The 17365-nt window shown below is 45.5% G+C and overlaps 1 protein-coding gene across 1 annotated transcript in view; it reads left to right on the top strand.

The window, feature by feature from the left end:
- The window catches only part of ST18 (ST18 C2H2C-type zinc finger transcription factor), a 445260-nt gene that overhangs the window by 143492 nt on the left and 284403 nt on the right, over positions 1-17365 (top strand). The gene's annotated exons all lie outside the window — the stretch shown is intronic.

Here is a 17365-nt window from a genome sequence, read left to right as displayed (position 1 = left end):
GAGATCACAGAGGAGTACTGTCAGATAGAAGAGAGCACAGAGGAGTGCTATCAGACAGGAGAGAACACAGAGAATCCTATCAGACAGAAAAGAGCACAGAAGAGTCCTATCAGACATGAGAGAGCACAGAAGAGTACTATCAGACCGGAGAGAGCACAGAGGATCCCATCAGACAGGAGTGAGCACAGAGGAGTCCTAGTAGACAGGGGGAGCACAGAGAAGTACTACCAGATAGGAGAGACCACAGAGGAGTACTATAAGACAGGAGAGAGCAAGGAGGATCCTAATTAACAGGAGAGAGCATAGAGGAGTTCTATCATACAGGAGAGAGCACAGCAGAGTCCAATCTGACAGGAGAGGGCAGAGATAATTATTATCAGACAGCGGAGATCACAGAGGAGTACTGTCAGATAAAAGAGAGCACAGAGGAGTGCTATCAGACAGGAGAGAGCACAGAGAATCCTATCAGACAGAAAAGAGCACAGAAGAGTCCTATCAGACATGAGAGAGCACAGAAGAGTACTATCAGACAGGAGAGAGCACAGAGGATCCTATCAGACAGGAGTGAGCTCAGAGAAGTCTTACCAGACAGGAGTGTGCACAGAGAAGTCCTATCAGACTGGGTAGAACACAGAGAAGTATTGTCAGAAAAGGGAGAGCACAGAGGAGTACTATAAGACAGGAGAGAGCACAGAGGAGTACTATCAGACAGGAGTGAGCACAGAGGAGTCCTACCAGACAGGAGTGAGCACAGAGGAGTCCTATCAGACAGGTGAAAGCAAAGAAGAGTGCTATCAGATTGGAGAGAGCACACAGGATACTAACCGGACAGGAAAGAGCAATGAAGAGTCCTACCAGACAAGGGAGAGCATTGAAGAGTACTATCAGACAAGAGAGAGCACAGAGGATCCTATCAGACAGGAGTGAGCACAGAGGAGTCCTATCAGACAGGAGAGAGCACAGAGGATCCTATATGGCAGGAGAGAGCACAGATGACGACTATCAGACAGGAGAGAGCACAGAGGAGTGCTATCAGATAGGAGAGAGCACAGAGAATCTTTTCAGACAGGAGAGGGCACAGAGAGGTATTTTCAGAAAAGGGAGAGCACAAAGGAGTACTATCAGTCAGGAGAGAGCACAGAGGAATACTGTCAGACAGGAGAAAGCTCAGAGGAATCCAATCTGATAGGAGAGAGCACAGAGAAATCCTATCAGAGAGAAGAGAGCACAGGGAAGTATTATCAGACAGGGGAGAGCACAGAGGAGTACTATCAGACAGGAGAGAGCACAGAAGATTCCTATCAGACAGGAGAGAGCACAGAGAAGTGCCATCAGACAGGAGAGAGCACAGAAGAGTGCTATCAGACAGGAGAGAGCACAGAGGATCACTGCCAGACAGGAGAGACCACAGTGGAGTCTTATCAGTCAGGAGAGAGCACAGAGGATCCTATAAGACAGGAGAGAGCACAGATTAGGACTATCAGACAGGAGAGAGCACAGAGGAGTGCTATCAGATAGGAGAGAGCACAGAGTATCTTTTCAGACAGGAGAGGGCACAGAGAGGTATTTTCAGAAAAGGGAGAGCACAAAGGAGTACTATCAGGAGAGAGCACAGAGGAATACTGTCAGACAGGAGAGAGCACAGAGGAATCCAATCTGACAGAAGAGAGCACACAAAAATCCAATCAGACAGAAGAGACCACAGGGAAGTATTATCAGACAGGGGAGAGCACAAAGGAGTACTATCAGACAGGAGAGAGCACAGAGGATTCCTATCAGACAGGAGAGAGCACAGAGAAGTGCCATCAGACAGGAGAGAGCACAGAAGAGTGCTATCAGACAGGTGAGAGCACAGAGGATCCTATCAGACAGGAGAGAGCACAGATGAGGACTATCAGACAGGAGAGAACACATAGGAGTGATACCAGATAGGAGATAGCACAGAGGATCCTATCGGACAGGAGAGAGCACAGAGGAGCACTACCAGATAGGAGAGAGCAGAGAAGAGTCCAACCGAAAGGAGTTAGCACAGATAATTATAATCAGACAGGGGAGAGCACAAAAAAGTCCTATCAGACAAGGGAGAGCACAGAGGGGTACTACCAGACAGGAGAGAGCTGAGAGGAGTCCTATCAGATAGGAGAGAGCACCGATGATCCTTTCAGACAGGAGAGAGCACAGAGGAGTCCTATCAGACAGTAGAGAGCACAGAGAATTATTATCAGACAGGAGAGAGCACAGAGGAGTCCTATCAGACAGGAGAGATTGAAGAGAAGTGTTATCAGACAGGAGATAGCACAGATAATTATTATCAGACAGGTGAAAGCACAGAAGGGTTCAATCAGACAGGAGATAGCACCGAGAATTATTATCAGACAGGGGATAGCACAGAGAAGTACTATCAGACAGGAGAGAGCACAGAGGAGAACTATCAGACAGGAGAGAGCACAGAGGAGTACTATAAGACAAACGAGAGAACAGAGGATCCTATTTAACAGGAGAGAGCACAGAGGAGTCCTAACCAACATCAGAGAGCACAACAGGTTCCAATCCGACAAGAGAGCAGAGATAATTATTATCAGATGGGCAGAACACAGAGGAGTACTGTCAGACAGGAGAGAACAGAGAGGAGTGCTATCAGACAGTAGTGTTGCTCGCGAATATTCGCAATACAAATTTTATTCGCGAATATCGCATATTCGCGAATTCGCGAATATTCGCGAATATAGCACTATATATTCGTAATTAAGAATATTCGTTTTTTTTTTGGTTTGTTTGTTTTTTCACCACAGTACACATAACAGTGATCATCCCTCTCTGCTTCCAGCTTGTGTGGTGTAAAGAAGACTCTAATACTACTGTGTGAGACTGGTGTGCGAATTTTCGCATATGCGAAAATAAGCATATGCTAATTTTCGCATATGCAAATTTTTGCTTGTGCAGGTTTCTGTATATGCTAATTTTCGCATATGTTAATTTTCGCATACGCGAATATTTGCATATGCGAAAATAAACCGCGAATATTCGCGAATATATGACGAATATTCATCCATATATTCGCGAATATTCGCGAATTCGAATATGGCCTATGCCGCTCAACACTATCAAACAGGAGAGAGCACAGATGATGCTATCAGACAGGGAAGAGCACAGAGAGGTATTATCAGAAAACGGAGAGCAAAGATGAGTATTATCAGACAGGAGAAAGCACAGAGGAGTAATATCAGACAGGAGAGAGAACAGAGGAGTACTATTAGACAGTATAGAGCACAGACTAACCTATCAGACAGGAATGAGCACAGAGGAGTCCCATCAAACAGGAAAGAGCTCAGAGGAGTGATATCAGATAGGAGAGATCACAGAGGATCCTTACAGACAGGAGATAGCACAAAGAGGTATTATCAGAAAAAGGAGAGCACAGAGGAGTACTATCAGACAGGAGAGAGCACAGAGGAGTACTGTCAGACAGGAGAGAAAACAGAGGAGTCCAATCAGACAGGACAGATAATTATTATCAGACAGGTGAAAGCACAGAGGAGTTCTATTAGACAGAAGAGAGCACAGAGAATTATTATCAGACAGGGGAGAGCACAGAGGAGTACAATCAGACAGGAGAGAGTGCAGAGAAGTGCAATTAGACAGCAGAGAGCACAGAAGAATACTATCAGACAGGAGAGAGCACAGAGGATTCTATCAGACAGGATAGAGCACAGATGAGGAATATCACACAGGAGAGAGCACAGAGTGCTATCAGATAGGAGAGAGCACAGAGGATCCTATCAGACAGGAGAGAGCACAGAGGTGTACTATCAGACAGGAGAGAGAGCACAGAGGAGTACTGTCAGACAGGAGAGAGCAGAGAGGAGTCCAATCAGACAGGAGAGAGCACAGAGATTTATTATCAGACGGGAGAGAACAGAGGAGTACTATCAGACAGGAGAGAGCACAGAGGAGTAATATCAGATAGGAGAGAGCACAGAGGGGTACTATTGGACAGAAAAGAGCACAGAGGAGTATTATAAGACAAGAAAGAGCACACAGGAGTGCTATAAGACAGGGGAGAGCATAGAGGAGTGCTATCAGACAGGAGAGAGCACAAAGGATCCTATGCGACAGTAGAGCACAAAGGACTCCTATCAGACAGGAGAGAGCACAGAGGAGTCCTAGTAGACAGGGGGAGCACAGAGAAGTACTACCAGAAAGGAGAGACCACAGAGGAGTACTATAAGACAGGAGAGAGCACAGAGGATCCTATTTGAAAGGAGAGAGCACAGAGGAGTTCTATCATACAGGAGAGAGCACAGCAGGATGCAATCTGACAGGAGAGGGCAGAGATAATTATTATCAGACAGCAGAGATCACAGAGGAGAACTGTCAGATAAAACAGAGCACAGAGGAGCGCTAGCAGACAGGAGAGAGCACAGAGGATTCTATCAGACAAGGTTGAACACAGAGAAGTATTGTCAGAAAAGGGAGAGCACAGAGGAGTACTATCAGACAAGAGAGAGCACAGAGGAGTACTATCAGACAAGAGAGAGCACAGAGGAACCTATCAGACAGAAAAGAGCACAGAAGAGTCCTATCGGACATGAGAGAACACGGAAGAGTACTATCAGACCGGAGAGAGCACAGAGGATCCCATCAGACAGAAGTGAGCACAGAGGAGTCCTATCAGACAGGAGAGACCAAAGAAGAGTGCTATCAGATTGGAGAGAGCACACAGGATGCTGTTACGCCGAGCGCTCCGGGTCCCCGCTCCTCCCCGGAGCGCTCGCAGCCTCCTCTCATTCGCAGCGCCCCGGTCAGACCTGCTGACTGGGTGCGCTGCGATATTACTCCCAGCCGGGATGCGATTCGCGACGCGGGACGCGCCCGCTCGCGATGCGCATCCCGGCTCCCGTACCTGACCCGTTCTCCGTCTGTGTTGTCCCGGCGCGCGCGGCCCCGCTCCTTAGGGCGCGCGCGCGCCAGGTCTCTGCGATTTAAAGGGCCACTGCGCCACTGATTGGCGCAGCAGGCCTAATCAGTGTTATCACCTGTGCACTCCCTACTTATACCTCACTTCCCCTGCACTCCCTCGCCGGATCTTGTTGCCATTGTGCCAGTGAAAGCATTCCTTGTGTATTCCTAGCCTGTGTTCCAGACCTCCTTGCCGTTGCCCCTGACTACGATCCTTGCTGCCTGCCCTGACCTTCTGCTACGTCCGACCCTGCTCTTGTCTACTCCCTTGTACCGCGCTTATCTCAGCAGTCAGAGAGGTTGAGCCGTTGCCGGTGGATACGACCTGGTTGCTACCACCGCTGCAAGACCATCTCGCTTTGCGGCGGGCTCTGGTGAATACCAGTAGCAACTTAGAACCGGTCCACCGACACGGTCCACACCAATCCCTCTCTGGCACAGAGGATCCACCTCCAGCCAGCCGAATCGTGACAGATACTAACCAGACAGGACAGAGCAATGAAGAGTCCTACCAGACAAGGGAGAGCATAGAAGAGTACTATCAGACAAGAGAGAGCACAGAGGATCTTATCAGACAGGAATGAGCACAGAGGAATCCTATCAGACAGGAGAGAGCACAGAGGATCCTATAAGACAGGAGAGAGCACAGATGAGGACTATCAGACAGGAGAGAGCACAGAGGAGTGCCATCAGATAGAAGAGAGCACAGAGTATCTTTTCAGACAGGAGAGGGCACAGAGAGGTATTTTAAGAAAAGGGAAAGCACAAAGGAGTACTATCAGTCAGGAGAGAGCACAGAGGAGTACTGTCAGACAGGAGAGAGCACAGAGGAATCCAATCTGACAGGAGAGAGCACAGAGAAATCCTTTCAGACAGAAGAGACCACGGGGAAGTTTTATCAGATAGGGGAGAGCACAGAGGAGTACTATCAGACAGGAGAGCACGGATGATTCCTATCAGACAGGAAAGAGCACAGAGAAGTGCACAGAAAAGTGCCATCAGACAGGAGAGAGCACAGAAGAGTGCTATAAGACAGGAGAGAGCACAGAGGAGTACTATCAGACAGGAGAGAGCACAGAGAAGTGCACAGAGAAGTGCCATCAGACAGGAGAGAGCACAGAAGAGTGCTATAAGACAGGAGAGAGCACAGAGGAGTACTATCAGACAGGAGAGAGCACAGAGAAGTGCACAGAGAAGTGCCATCAGACAGGAGAGAGCACAAAAGAGTGCTATAAGACAGGAGAGAGCACAGAGGAGTACTATCAGACAGAAGAGAGTACAGAGGGGTACTGTCAGACAGGAGAGAACACATAGGAGTGCTATCAGACAGGAGAGAGCACAGAGAAGTCCGATCAGACAGGAAAGAGCATAGAGGACTGCTATAAGACAGGGGAGAGCACAGATGAGTGCTATCAGACAGGATAGAGCACAGAGGATCCTATCAGACAGGGGAGAGCACAGAGAAGTATTATCAGACAGGGGAGAGCACAGAGGAGTACTATCAGACAGGAGAGAGCACGGAGGAGTACTATCAGACAGGAGAGGGCACAGAGGAGTACTATCAGACAGGAGAGAGCACAGAGGAACTTATCAGACAGGAATGAGCACAGAAGAGTCCTATCAGACATGAGAGAGCACAAAGGATCCTGTCCGACAGTAGAGCACAAATGAGTCCTATCAGACAGGAGGGAGCACAGAGGAGTTTTATTAGACAGGGGGAAGCACAGAGAAGTACTTCCAGACAGGATAGACCACAGTGGATTACTATAAGACAGGAGAGAGCACAGAGGATCCTATTTGACAGGAGAGAGCATAGAGGAGTCCTATGATACAGGAGAGAGCACAGTAGAGTCCAATCTGACAGGAGAGGGCAGATATAATTATTTTCAGACAGCGGAAATCACAGAGGAGTACTTTCAGACAAGAGAGAGAACAGAGTAGTGCTATCAGACAGGGTAGAACATAGAGAAGTATTGTCAGAAAAGGGAGAGTACAGAGGAGTATTATCAGACAGGAGAGAGCACAGAGGAGTACTATCAGACAGGAGAGAGCGCAGAGGAACCTTTCAGACAGAAAAGAGCACAGAACAGTCCTATCAGACATGAGAGAGCACATGGAAGTATTATCAGACAGGGGAGAGCACAGAGGAGTACTATCAGACAGGAGAGAGCACGGAGGAGTACTATCAGACAGGAGAAAGCACAGATGAGGACTATCAAACAGGAGAGAGCACATAGGAGTGCTACCAGATAGGAGATATCACAGAGGATCCTATCAGACAGGAGAGAGCACAGAGGAGCACTTCCAGACAGAAGAGAGCACAGAGGAGTCCTATCAGTCAGAAGATAGCACAAATAATTATTATCAGACAGGAGAGAGCACAGAGGAGTCCTATCAGACAGGAGAGAGCACAGAGCAGTACTATCAGAAAGGAGAGAGCACAGAGGAGTACTATCACACAGGAGAGAGCACAGAGGAGTACTATCAGACAGGAGAGAGCACAGAGGAGTCCTATCAGACAGGAGGGAGCACAGAGGAGTACTATCAAAAAGGAGATAGCACAGAGGGGTAGTATTAGACAGGAGAGAGCACTGAGGAGTACTATCAGACAGAACAGAGGAGTGCTATCAAACAGGATAGAGCACAGATGAGTCCTATCAGAAAGGAAAGAGCACAGAGGAGTGCTATCAGACAGGGAAGAGAACAGAGGAATGCTATCAGACAGGAGAGAGCACAGAGGATCCTATTTGACCGGAGAGAGCACAGAGGAGTCCTATCATAGAGGAGAGAGCACAGAGGAGTCCTATTAGACAGAGGGGAACACAGAGAAGTACTATCAGATAGGAAAGACCACAGAGGAGTACTATCAGACAGCAGAAAGCACAGAGGATCCTATTTGAAAGGACAGAGCTCAGGGGAGTCCTATCATAGAGGAGAGAGCACAGCACAATCTGACAGGAGAGAGCAGAAATAATTATTATCAGACAGTGGAGATTACAAAGGAGTACTGTCAGATAAAAGAGAGCACAGAGGAGTGCTATCAAACAGGAGAGAGTATAGAGGATCCTATCAGACAGGGTAGAGCACAGAGAAGTATTGTCAGAAAAGGGAGAGCACAGAGGAGTACTATCAGACAGGAGAAAGCACAGGGGAGTACTATCAGACAGGAAAGAGCCCAGAGGAGGGCTATCAGATAGGAGAGAGCACAGAGGAACGCATCAGACAGGAGAGAGCACAGAGGATCCTATCAGACAGGGTAGAGCACAGAGAAGTATTGTCAGAAAAGGGAGAGCACAGAGGAGTACTATCAGACAGGAAAGAGCCCAGAGGAGGGCTATCAGATAGGAGTGAGCACAGAGGAGTCCTATCAGACAGGAGAGAGCACACACGAGTACTATCAGACAGGAAAGAGCACAGAGGAGGGCTATCATATAGGAGAGAGCACAGAGGAACGCATCAGACAGGAGAGAGCACACAGAAGTATTATCAGAAAAGGGAGTGCACAGGGGAGTACTATCAGACAGGAGACGGCACAGAGGAGAGCTATCAGACAGGAAACCGGACATATGTGTACTATCAGAAAAGAGAGAGCACAGAGAAGTATTTTCAGAAAAGGGTGAGCACAGAGGTTTACTATCAGACAGGAGAGAGCACAGAAGAGTACTATATAACAGGAGAGAGCACAGATTAGTACTATCACACAGGAGACAGCATAGAGGAGTGCTATCAGACAGGAGAGAGCACAGAGGAGTACTATCAGACAGGAGAGGGCACAGAGGAGTACTATCAGACAGGAGAGAGCACAGAGGAACTTATCAGACAGGAATGAGCACAGAAGAGTCCTATCAGACATGAGAGAGCACAAAGGATCCTGTCCGACAGTAGAGCACAAATGAGTCCTATCAGACAGGAGGGAGCACAGAGGAGTTTTATTAGACAGGGGGAAGCACAGAGAAGTACTTCCAGACAGGATAGACCACAGTGGATTACTATAAGACAGGAGAGAGCACAGAGGATCCTATTTGACAGGAGAGAGCATAGAGGAGTCCTATGATACAGGAGAGAGCACAGTAGAGTCCAATCTGACAGGAGAGGGCAGATATAATTATTTTCAGACAGCGGAAATCACAGAGGAGTACTTTCAGACAAGAGAGAGAACAGAGTAGTGCTATCAGACAGGGTAGAACATAGAGAAGTATTGTCAGAAAAGGGAAAGTACAGAGGAGTATTATCAGACAGGAGAGAGCACAGAGGAGTACTATCAGACAGGAGAGAGCGCAGAGGAACCTTTCAGACAGAAAAGAGCACAGAACAGTCCTATCAGACATGAGAGAGCACATGGAAGTATTATCAGACAGGGGAGAGCACAGAGGAGTACTATCAGACAGGAGAGAGCACGGAGGAGTACTATCAGACAGGAGAAAGCACAGATGAGGACTATCAAACAGGAGAGAGCACATAGGAGTGCTACCAGAGAGGAGATATCACAGAGGATCCTATCAGACAGGAGAGAGCACAGAGGAGCACTTCCAGACAGAAGAGAGCACAGAGGAGTCCTATCAGTCAGAAGATAGCACAAATAATTATTATCAGACAGGAGAGAGCACAGAGGAGTCCTATCAGACAGGAGAGAGCACAGAGAAGTACTATCAGAAAGGAGAGAGCACAGAGGAGTACTATCACACAGGAGAGAGCACAGAGGAGTACTATCAGACAGGAGAGAGCACAGAGGAGTCCTATCAGACAGGAGGGAGCACAGAGGAGTACTATCAAAAAGGAGATAGCACAGAGGGGTAGTATTAGACAGGAGAGAGCACTGAGGAGTACTATCAGACAGAACAGAGGAGTGCTATCAAACAGGATAGAGCACAGATGAGTCCTATCAGAAAGGAAAGAGCACAGAGGAGTGCAATCAGACAGGGAAGAGAACAGAGGAATGCTATCAGACAGGAGAGAGCACAGAGGATCCTATTTGACCGGAGAGAGCACAGAGGAGTCCTATCATAGAGAGAGCACAGAGGAGTCCTGTTAGACAGAGGGGAACACAGAGAAGTACTACCAGATAGGAAAGACCACAGAGGAGTACTATCAGACAGCAGAAAGCACAGAGGATCCTATTTGAAAGGACAGAGCTCAGGGGAGTCCTATCATAGAGGAGAGAGCACAGCACAATCTGACAGGAGAGAGCAGAAATAATTATTATCAGACAGTGGAGATTACAAAGGAGTACTGTCAGATAAAAGAGAGCACAGAGGAGTGCTATCAAACAGGAGAGAGTATAGAGGATCCTATCAGACAGGGTAGAGCACAGAGAAGTATTGTCAGAAAAGGGAGAGCACAGAGGAGTACTATCAGACAGGAGAAAGCACAGGGGAGTACTATCAGACAGGAAAGAGCCCAGAGGAGGGCTATCAGACAGGAGAGAGCACAGAGGAACGCATCAGACAGGAGAGAGCACAGAGGATCCTATCAGACAGGGTAGAGCACAGAGAAGTATTGTCAGAAAAGGGAGAGCACAGAGGAGTACTATCAGACAGGAAAGAGCCCAGAGGAGGGCTATCAGATAGGAGTGAGCACAGAGGAGTCCTATCAGACAGGAGAGAGCACACACGAGTACTATCAGACAGGAAAGAGCACAGAGGAGGGCTATCATATAGGAGAGAGCACAGAGGAACGCATCAGACAGGAGAGAGCACACAGAAGTATTATCAGAAAAGGGAGTGCACAGGGGAGTACTATCAGACAGGAGACGGCACAGAGGAGAGCTATCAGACAGGAAACCGGACATATGTGTACTATCAGAAAAGAGAGAGCACAGAGAAGTATTTTCAGAAAAGGGTGAGCACAGAGGTTTACTATCAGACAGGAGAGAGCACAGAAGAGTACTATATAACAGGAGAGAGCACAGATTAGTACTATCACACAGGAGACAGCATAGAGGAGTGCTATCAGACAGGAGAGAGCACAGAGGTGTCCTATGAGACAGCAAAGAGCACAAAGGAGTGCTATCAGACAGGGGAGAGAACAGAGGAGTGCTATCAGACAGGAGAGAGAGCACACAGGATCCTATCCGACAGGAGAGAGCACAGAGAAGTCCTATCAGACAGGAGAGCGCACAGAAGTGTACTATATAACAGGAGAGCGCACAGATTAGTAATATTTTACAGGAGACAGCACAGAGGAGTGCTATCAGACAGGAGAGAGCACAGAGGAGTCCTATAAGACAGCAAAGAGCACAGAGGAGTGCTATCAGACAGGAGAGAGCACAGAGGAGTGTTATCAGACAAGAGAGAGAACACAGGATCCTATCCGACAGGAGAGCACAGAGGAATCCTATCAGACAGAAGAGAGCACAGAAGAATCCTATTAGAAAGAAGAGAGCACAGAGAAGTACTACCAGACAGGATAGAGCACAAAGGAGTGCTATCAGACAGGAGAGAGCATAGAGGAGTGCTATCAGACAGGAGAAAGCACAGATGTGTACTATCAGGCAGGAGAGAGCAGAGTGGAAAGCTTTCAGATAGGAGAAAGCACACAGGATCCTATCCGAAAGGAGATCACAGAGGAGTCCAGTCAGACAGGAGAGAGCACAGAATAATCCAATTAGACAGAAGAGAGCACTGAGAAGTACCACCAGACAGGAGAGAGCACAGAGGAGTGCTATAAGACAGGAGAGAGCACAGGGGAGTACTATAAGACAGGAGAGAGCACAGGGGATCCTATATGAAAAGAGAGAGAACAGGAGAGTCCTATCATACAGGAGAGAGCACAGCAGAGTCCAATCTGACAGGAGAGAGCAGAGATAATTATTATCAGACAGCGGAAAACACAGAGGAGTACTGTCAGACAGGAGAGAGCACGGAGGATCCTATCAGACAGGAGTGAGCACAGATGACTACTATCAAGCAGGAGAGAGCACAGAGGAGTGCTATCAGATAGGAGAGAACACAGAGGATCCCATCAGACAGGAGAGAGCACAGAGAAGCATTATTAGAAAAGGTAGAGCACAGAGGAGTCCAATCAGACAGGAGAGAACACAGAGGAGTACTATCAGACACGAGAGAGCACAGAGGAGTCCTATCAGACTTGACAGAGCACAGAGGAGTGCTATCAGACAGGAAAGAGAAGAGAGGAATACTATCAGAGAGAAGAGGGCACAGAGGATCCTATCAGACAGGAGAGAGCACAGAGGAGAACTATCAGACAGGAGAGAGCACAGAGGAGTGCTATCAGACAGGAGAGAGCACAGAGGAGTACTATCAGACAGGAGAGCACAGAGGAGTTCTATCATACATGAGAGAGCACAGATGAGTACTATCAGACAGGAGAGAGCATAGAAGAGTACTATCAGATGGGAGATAGCACAGAGTAGTACTATCAGTCAGGAGAGAGAACAGAGGAGTGATATCAGACAGTAGAAGGCACAGAGGAGTCCTATCAGACAGGAGAGAGCAAAGAGGAGTGCTAGCCCACCCTCACTTACTGGACTTTGTCCATGCCTGTGCTTCAGCTTGGACAAAGCCATTATTTTATAAGCCATGATTTCTAGAAAAGGAAGTAAAACTTTCTTATGAAGTATGTAAGAAAGGTTAATATTTTTCCAAGATGTACAGCATATAAAAAGTTTGTGTATCTGACAGTGCCCGTTTAAGGAGTTGTGGTAAAATGAAAGCTGATCTGTGATTGTTATCTGCAAAACCAAGACAGTTTTGATGATTGCTAGATTGCCAATGTGTACTGTATAGAACTCTAAATGTGCTCCTGTTCTTCACTTAAAAAAACTATTTACATCTTTCAGAAGTTCTCCATTCTGACTTTTATATGTAAAGGGCCAAATTAAATGTGTGCTTAATTTATAATTCCCCAAAAATATTTTGTATATCTGAATGGGCTTATTTATGCAGCACCAGGGGTGGAGTGACACGTCGGGCACTCGGGCAGTGTCCGAGGGCGCGGGTCCCTGGGGGGGGGCTACTGCTGCCAGCTTCCTCCTTTTTTTTTTTTTTTATTGGTTCAACAGCCGCCCCCTTCTCTGGGTGTACTTTTCATTGGGGTACTTTATTTTATTATATAATGTATTATAAAGCCATAAAAAAAATACTTAAGGCAAAATTGGAAAAAATATACAATTGCACAGAATTGTGGCACAATACATTTATTTCAAGTTCACAATACCAGTTTGATTCCAATGTGACCAAACTTGGATAGTGTTTGTTACAATTTATGGTTAAAAAAAATTGAAAAACTTGAAAAGAAACAAAAAACTTTGTTCATTGTCCCCTATTGTTTTGGCCTCTATAACTATTTTACTTTTTCACCTATGGAGCTGTGTTAGGGTTTATTTCATGCGCCATGAGCTGTAGTTGTGCAGTTCTGGCTTTTGATTACTTTTTATTTCATTTTTTCTTGGATGCAATGTGACCAAAAATCAGCATTTTTTGGCATTAAAATTGTTTGCGTTTTTGCTGTTGACCTTGCAAGAACAGAAATGTAATAATTTAATAGTTTGGACAATTACATATGCATCAATACTAGAACAGTTTTATTTGGAAAATGAGAAAAGGTAGGTGATTAACATTTTTATTGGGGGTGAGATTTTTTTCTTCTTTTTTCTACATATTTTTTGGTCCCCATAGGGGCCTATCATAAGCCATCAGTAGATGGCTTACATAGATCAATGTAATGCTATGTAATCAGTACTCGATTGCTAAGGTCTGCCTAAGGCCTTCAGCAATCACTGATCCATGGTAGCCGGGGAAACAGAGGTAAGGCCATGGACTTCTATCAACCCATCGGCATCCCGTGATTACATTGAAGAGGTGCTGATGAGTCCCCTAGACACCGGGGATTACCTGCACTTGATATTTAAATGTTGTGATCACTATTTGTCATGGCATTGAAAGTTAGATGACAGACATCCTACTCATAACATACTGGTATGTCATGGATTATTGGAAATGTCCAAATTGGGCCCAATCAGCCATTTTCCTTCCTCGGTGTCATGTGACTCATGTGGCTCAGGTCTCAGGTGTAACTGGGGAGCAGCTAAGGATTTGAAGAAAAAAAAGTCACTCTACATAAAGATGGCCTAGGCTATAAGACAATTACAAAGACCCTGAAATTGAGCTGCAGCATGGTGGGCAAGACCATACACCAACAGCAACCAAAACAAGCCCCGCCATGGTCGACCTAAGAAGTTTAGTGCACATGTGTCTTGCCTTCAATCAAGCATTGAGGTGGGAGTGTCATGGTCTGGGCCTGCATGAGTGCTGCTGGCACTGGGGAGCTACAATTCATTGAGGGAACCATGAATGCCATCATGTATTGTGACATATTGAAGTAGAGCAGACCAGAGCAGTATTCCAACCTAACAACCCCACACACACCTCCACTATTACCACTGCCGTTGTTAAAGAAGCTGGGGGTAAAGGTGATGGACTGACCAAGAATGTCTAAAGACCTAAACCCTATTGAGTATTTATGCAGCATCCTCAAACTGAAGGTAAGAGAGCGCAAGGTTTTTAGCATCCACTAGCTCTGTGATGTTCTCATGGAGGATTGACAGAGGACTTCAGTGACAACCTGTGAAGCTCTGGTAAACTCCATGCCCAAGAGGCTAAAGGCAGTGCTGGAAAATATTGGTGGCCGCACAAAATATTGACACTTTGGGCTCAACTTAGATATTTTCACTTAGGGGCATGTTCACTTTGGTTGCAAAGTTTTTTTTTTTTTTTTTGTTCATATTTGAGAACAGAGGGGGGGGGGGGGCATTTCATATTTGTGATGTGATTCATTTTTTAGTTCTTTTTTGTGCATTTTTTTCTGTTACTGCACTAAATTTATTACATGGTCACAGGGCATTTGATACACTTTGCGGAGGAACACATTTTCTGAAATTTCACTCTTCCCATACACCAAAAAGCTAAGCTAAGTCTGAGCTGGTGTAGTTTTGCGAGCTTTAGGTGAATTTGGTAACCTTTGCAGCGACTTTTTAAAAAATTTGCTGATAAGTTCATTACCACTACACAAGGCTAACCTTAACAGCTGGTCAGAATACTCTTTTTAAAAAAAAGTGTAAATCAAAAAGTGACAAAAAATAGCCTGAGGTGCAGTGTTGAAACAAATCTACACACAAAAAACAGCTCTAAGGACAATGATAAATGCCCCCCATTCTCTGTAATTTACATTCCAGGGCATTTAGGGAAAATGAAGGAGCACTGCAAAAAGAGATGCATAGTTGTTTACTCTGCGAATGGGCACTTCGGGCAGTACCTGGTTTTGGACAGTCCTCGGGCATGCACGGCCATAGGCCATCCATGCCAAGTTCTTGTGCCAGTTGGTAAGCCCGCTGGAAGCCATAGGTTTCCAAACTGTCTTAGCTCTTGCTTTAGGGGTTTTTAGGTGTCAAAGAATCTAAAAATTGCAATGACTGAATGTAAAAAAAAAGTCGGAAAAATTATTTTCAAGCGTGCAGCCCAGGCTCACCACTTCATCAAAAAGTATTTATCTGGTTACAGAACTTTATAAATACAGTATAAATAGGTAATTGGGGAGATCACTGTACTACCCCCTGATGTCTTTTTAGAAAATTAAATTACCCTAATTTTGATCATATTTGGGTACAGTAGTCTTGCCATTCCATGTATTATTCCGGTTGCCTGTCTTTAAACACTTTTGGGCTCTGCAATGTCTTTCTAATTCCACTACTATGAACCCACAGCCATGTCCCTGTTCTTAAAGGGGTTGTCTAGGATTAGAAAAGCACAGCTACTTTCTTCTAAAAAATAGTGCCACTCTTGTCCTGAGTTTTTAAGTGGTATTGCAGCTTAGTTCCACTGAGGACTGGTGCGGGGCTGTTTTTGGAAGAGAGTGGCCATGTTTTTCTAATCCTTGAAAAATCCCTTTAGGCAGACCAGCACTCAGGTATGAACAAAGGAAATTTACATATCTGTGTACTTGAGAACAAACACATTAGTTCTCTTAGGCCGGGATCACACGGGCGGAGCTTGTGCGGAATGTCTGCCCAGAATATTATGCACAGACATCCCGCTACAGTAGAATCCCATAGAATTTCCCTGACAGATTTTTTTGCAGCGGAAATTCTGATTCCAGCATCCGCAGAAAAAATAGTGTCCGCAAGGTAATGCAGTTGTCTATAAGAAGGCACATTTCTGAGAGGTCCTAGCGCCTGCCGTTTTTTTTTATTTTTATGTGCAGAATGTCCACCGGTATTTTCCGGCGGACATTCCACACATTTTAAGCCCATGTGAACATAGCCTTATACCACTGAATGAGTGGCGAGCACTTCTCTTTTTTTTTTTTTTTGTTATATGTAGCTGAGTGGAGTTTGTCATTTAGCAAACACTGTCTCACATTTAGCAGAGCTCCTCAATATAATTTGTTTTACATGGAACTGCAGATAAAGCGTCTACATTATGCACAACTACAACATTGCAAACACAATGCAGTTGCAAAGTATTAGTTAAAAATAACAAAAAAAAAAACACTGAAAAAAAGACAAACTAATGAAATGTTGCACTTTTAGACTGGGTTCACACATGGTATTTTGGTCGGTATTTCTATTTTTTTTTTACCAAAACTAGAAGTGGAACCATACACTTCTTATTCAATACACTTATTCTTCAATTAGGAGCTTAAACACTACATTTGAACACAGTCATGCAGCCTGTTTATTACCTTTTACACTATAAAGTATCCTCGCTTATATATCAGTATTATGATGTAGTTTGCTTGTATTGCAGCATGTTGAACTGTATCAAAATAGCTGCAAAAGTTATGTTGAAAGCAGCGTGTAGCAGAGTTGTTTTTGTCTGCAATATAGGTCCATGCAACAGCTGCTTTACTACAACTGAAGTTTGTAGATTCGGCTTTCCCAGGGATCATAATGGATGGAGCCTTCCTCCTTCTCTTCTCTTCCTTTTTTTTTTTTTTTCACACTAACCCCTCCCCAAAGTGTGTCCGCCTTTGTCATTTTAATTGGTTTGTGTTTGTGAAGTGGGGCCACTATTTACTTATGGCTTGGGGTTTGTGTTTACCAAGCCTGCTGGAGGCCAAGTGACATATCAATGTAGCTTAGCTCCTGCAAGCCCTTTGCTATATCTTGAGGCGAATTTGCTTTTCAGTATCTCTGCCTGTCTAATTCTTGAGCTTCTATGAAAGAAGCACAGGAGGGTACAAGGCCTACAGGGAGGAATTACACCTAATTACTCAAATAATTGCTAGTCTGTTGCCTTCTTAGTCACCAAATATAATTTCCAGGTCCCTGGCTTTTATAGATAGTGTTCTAGAGGCAGGAGGACACTGCCCCCTTTTTAACTCAGCCCTTTCACTCACAAAATCAGAACACTCGAGCCTGCAAAATTAATAAGCACCACTTCCATTACAT

The sequence above is a fragment of the Hyla sarda genome, chromosome 5 (genome assembly GCF_029499605.1).
Source record: "Hyla sarda isolate aHylSar1 chromosome 5, aHylSar1.hap1, whole genome shotgun sequence".
NCBI classification, from domain to species: Eukaryota; Metazoa; Chordata; class Amphibia; order Anura; family Hylidae; genus Hyla; species Hyla sarda.
Note: the sequence above shows the minus strand (reverse complement) of the source record. Positions and strands in the feature narration are given on the sequence as shown.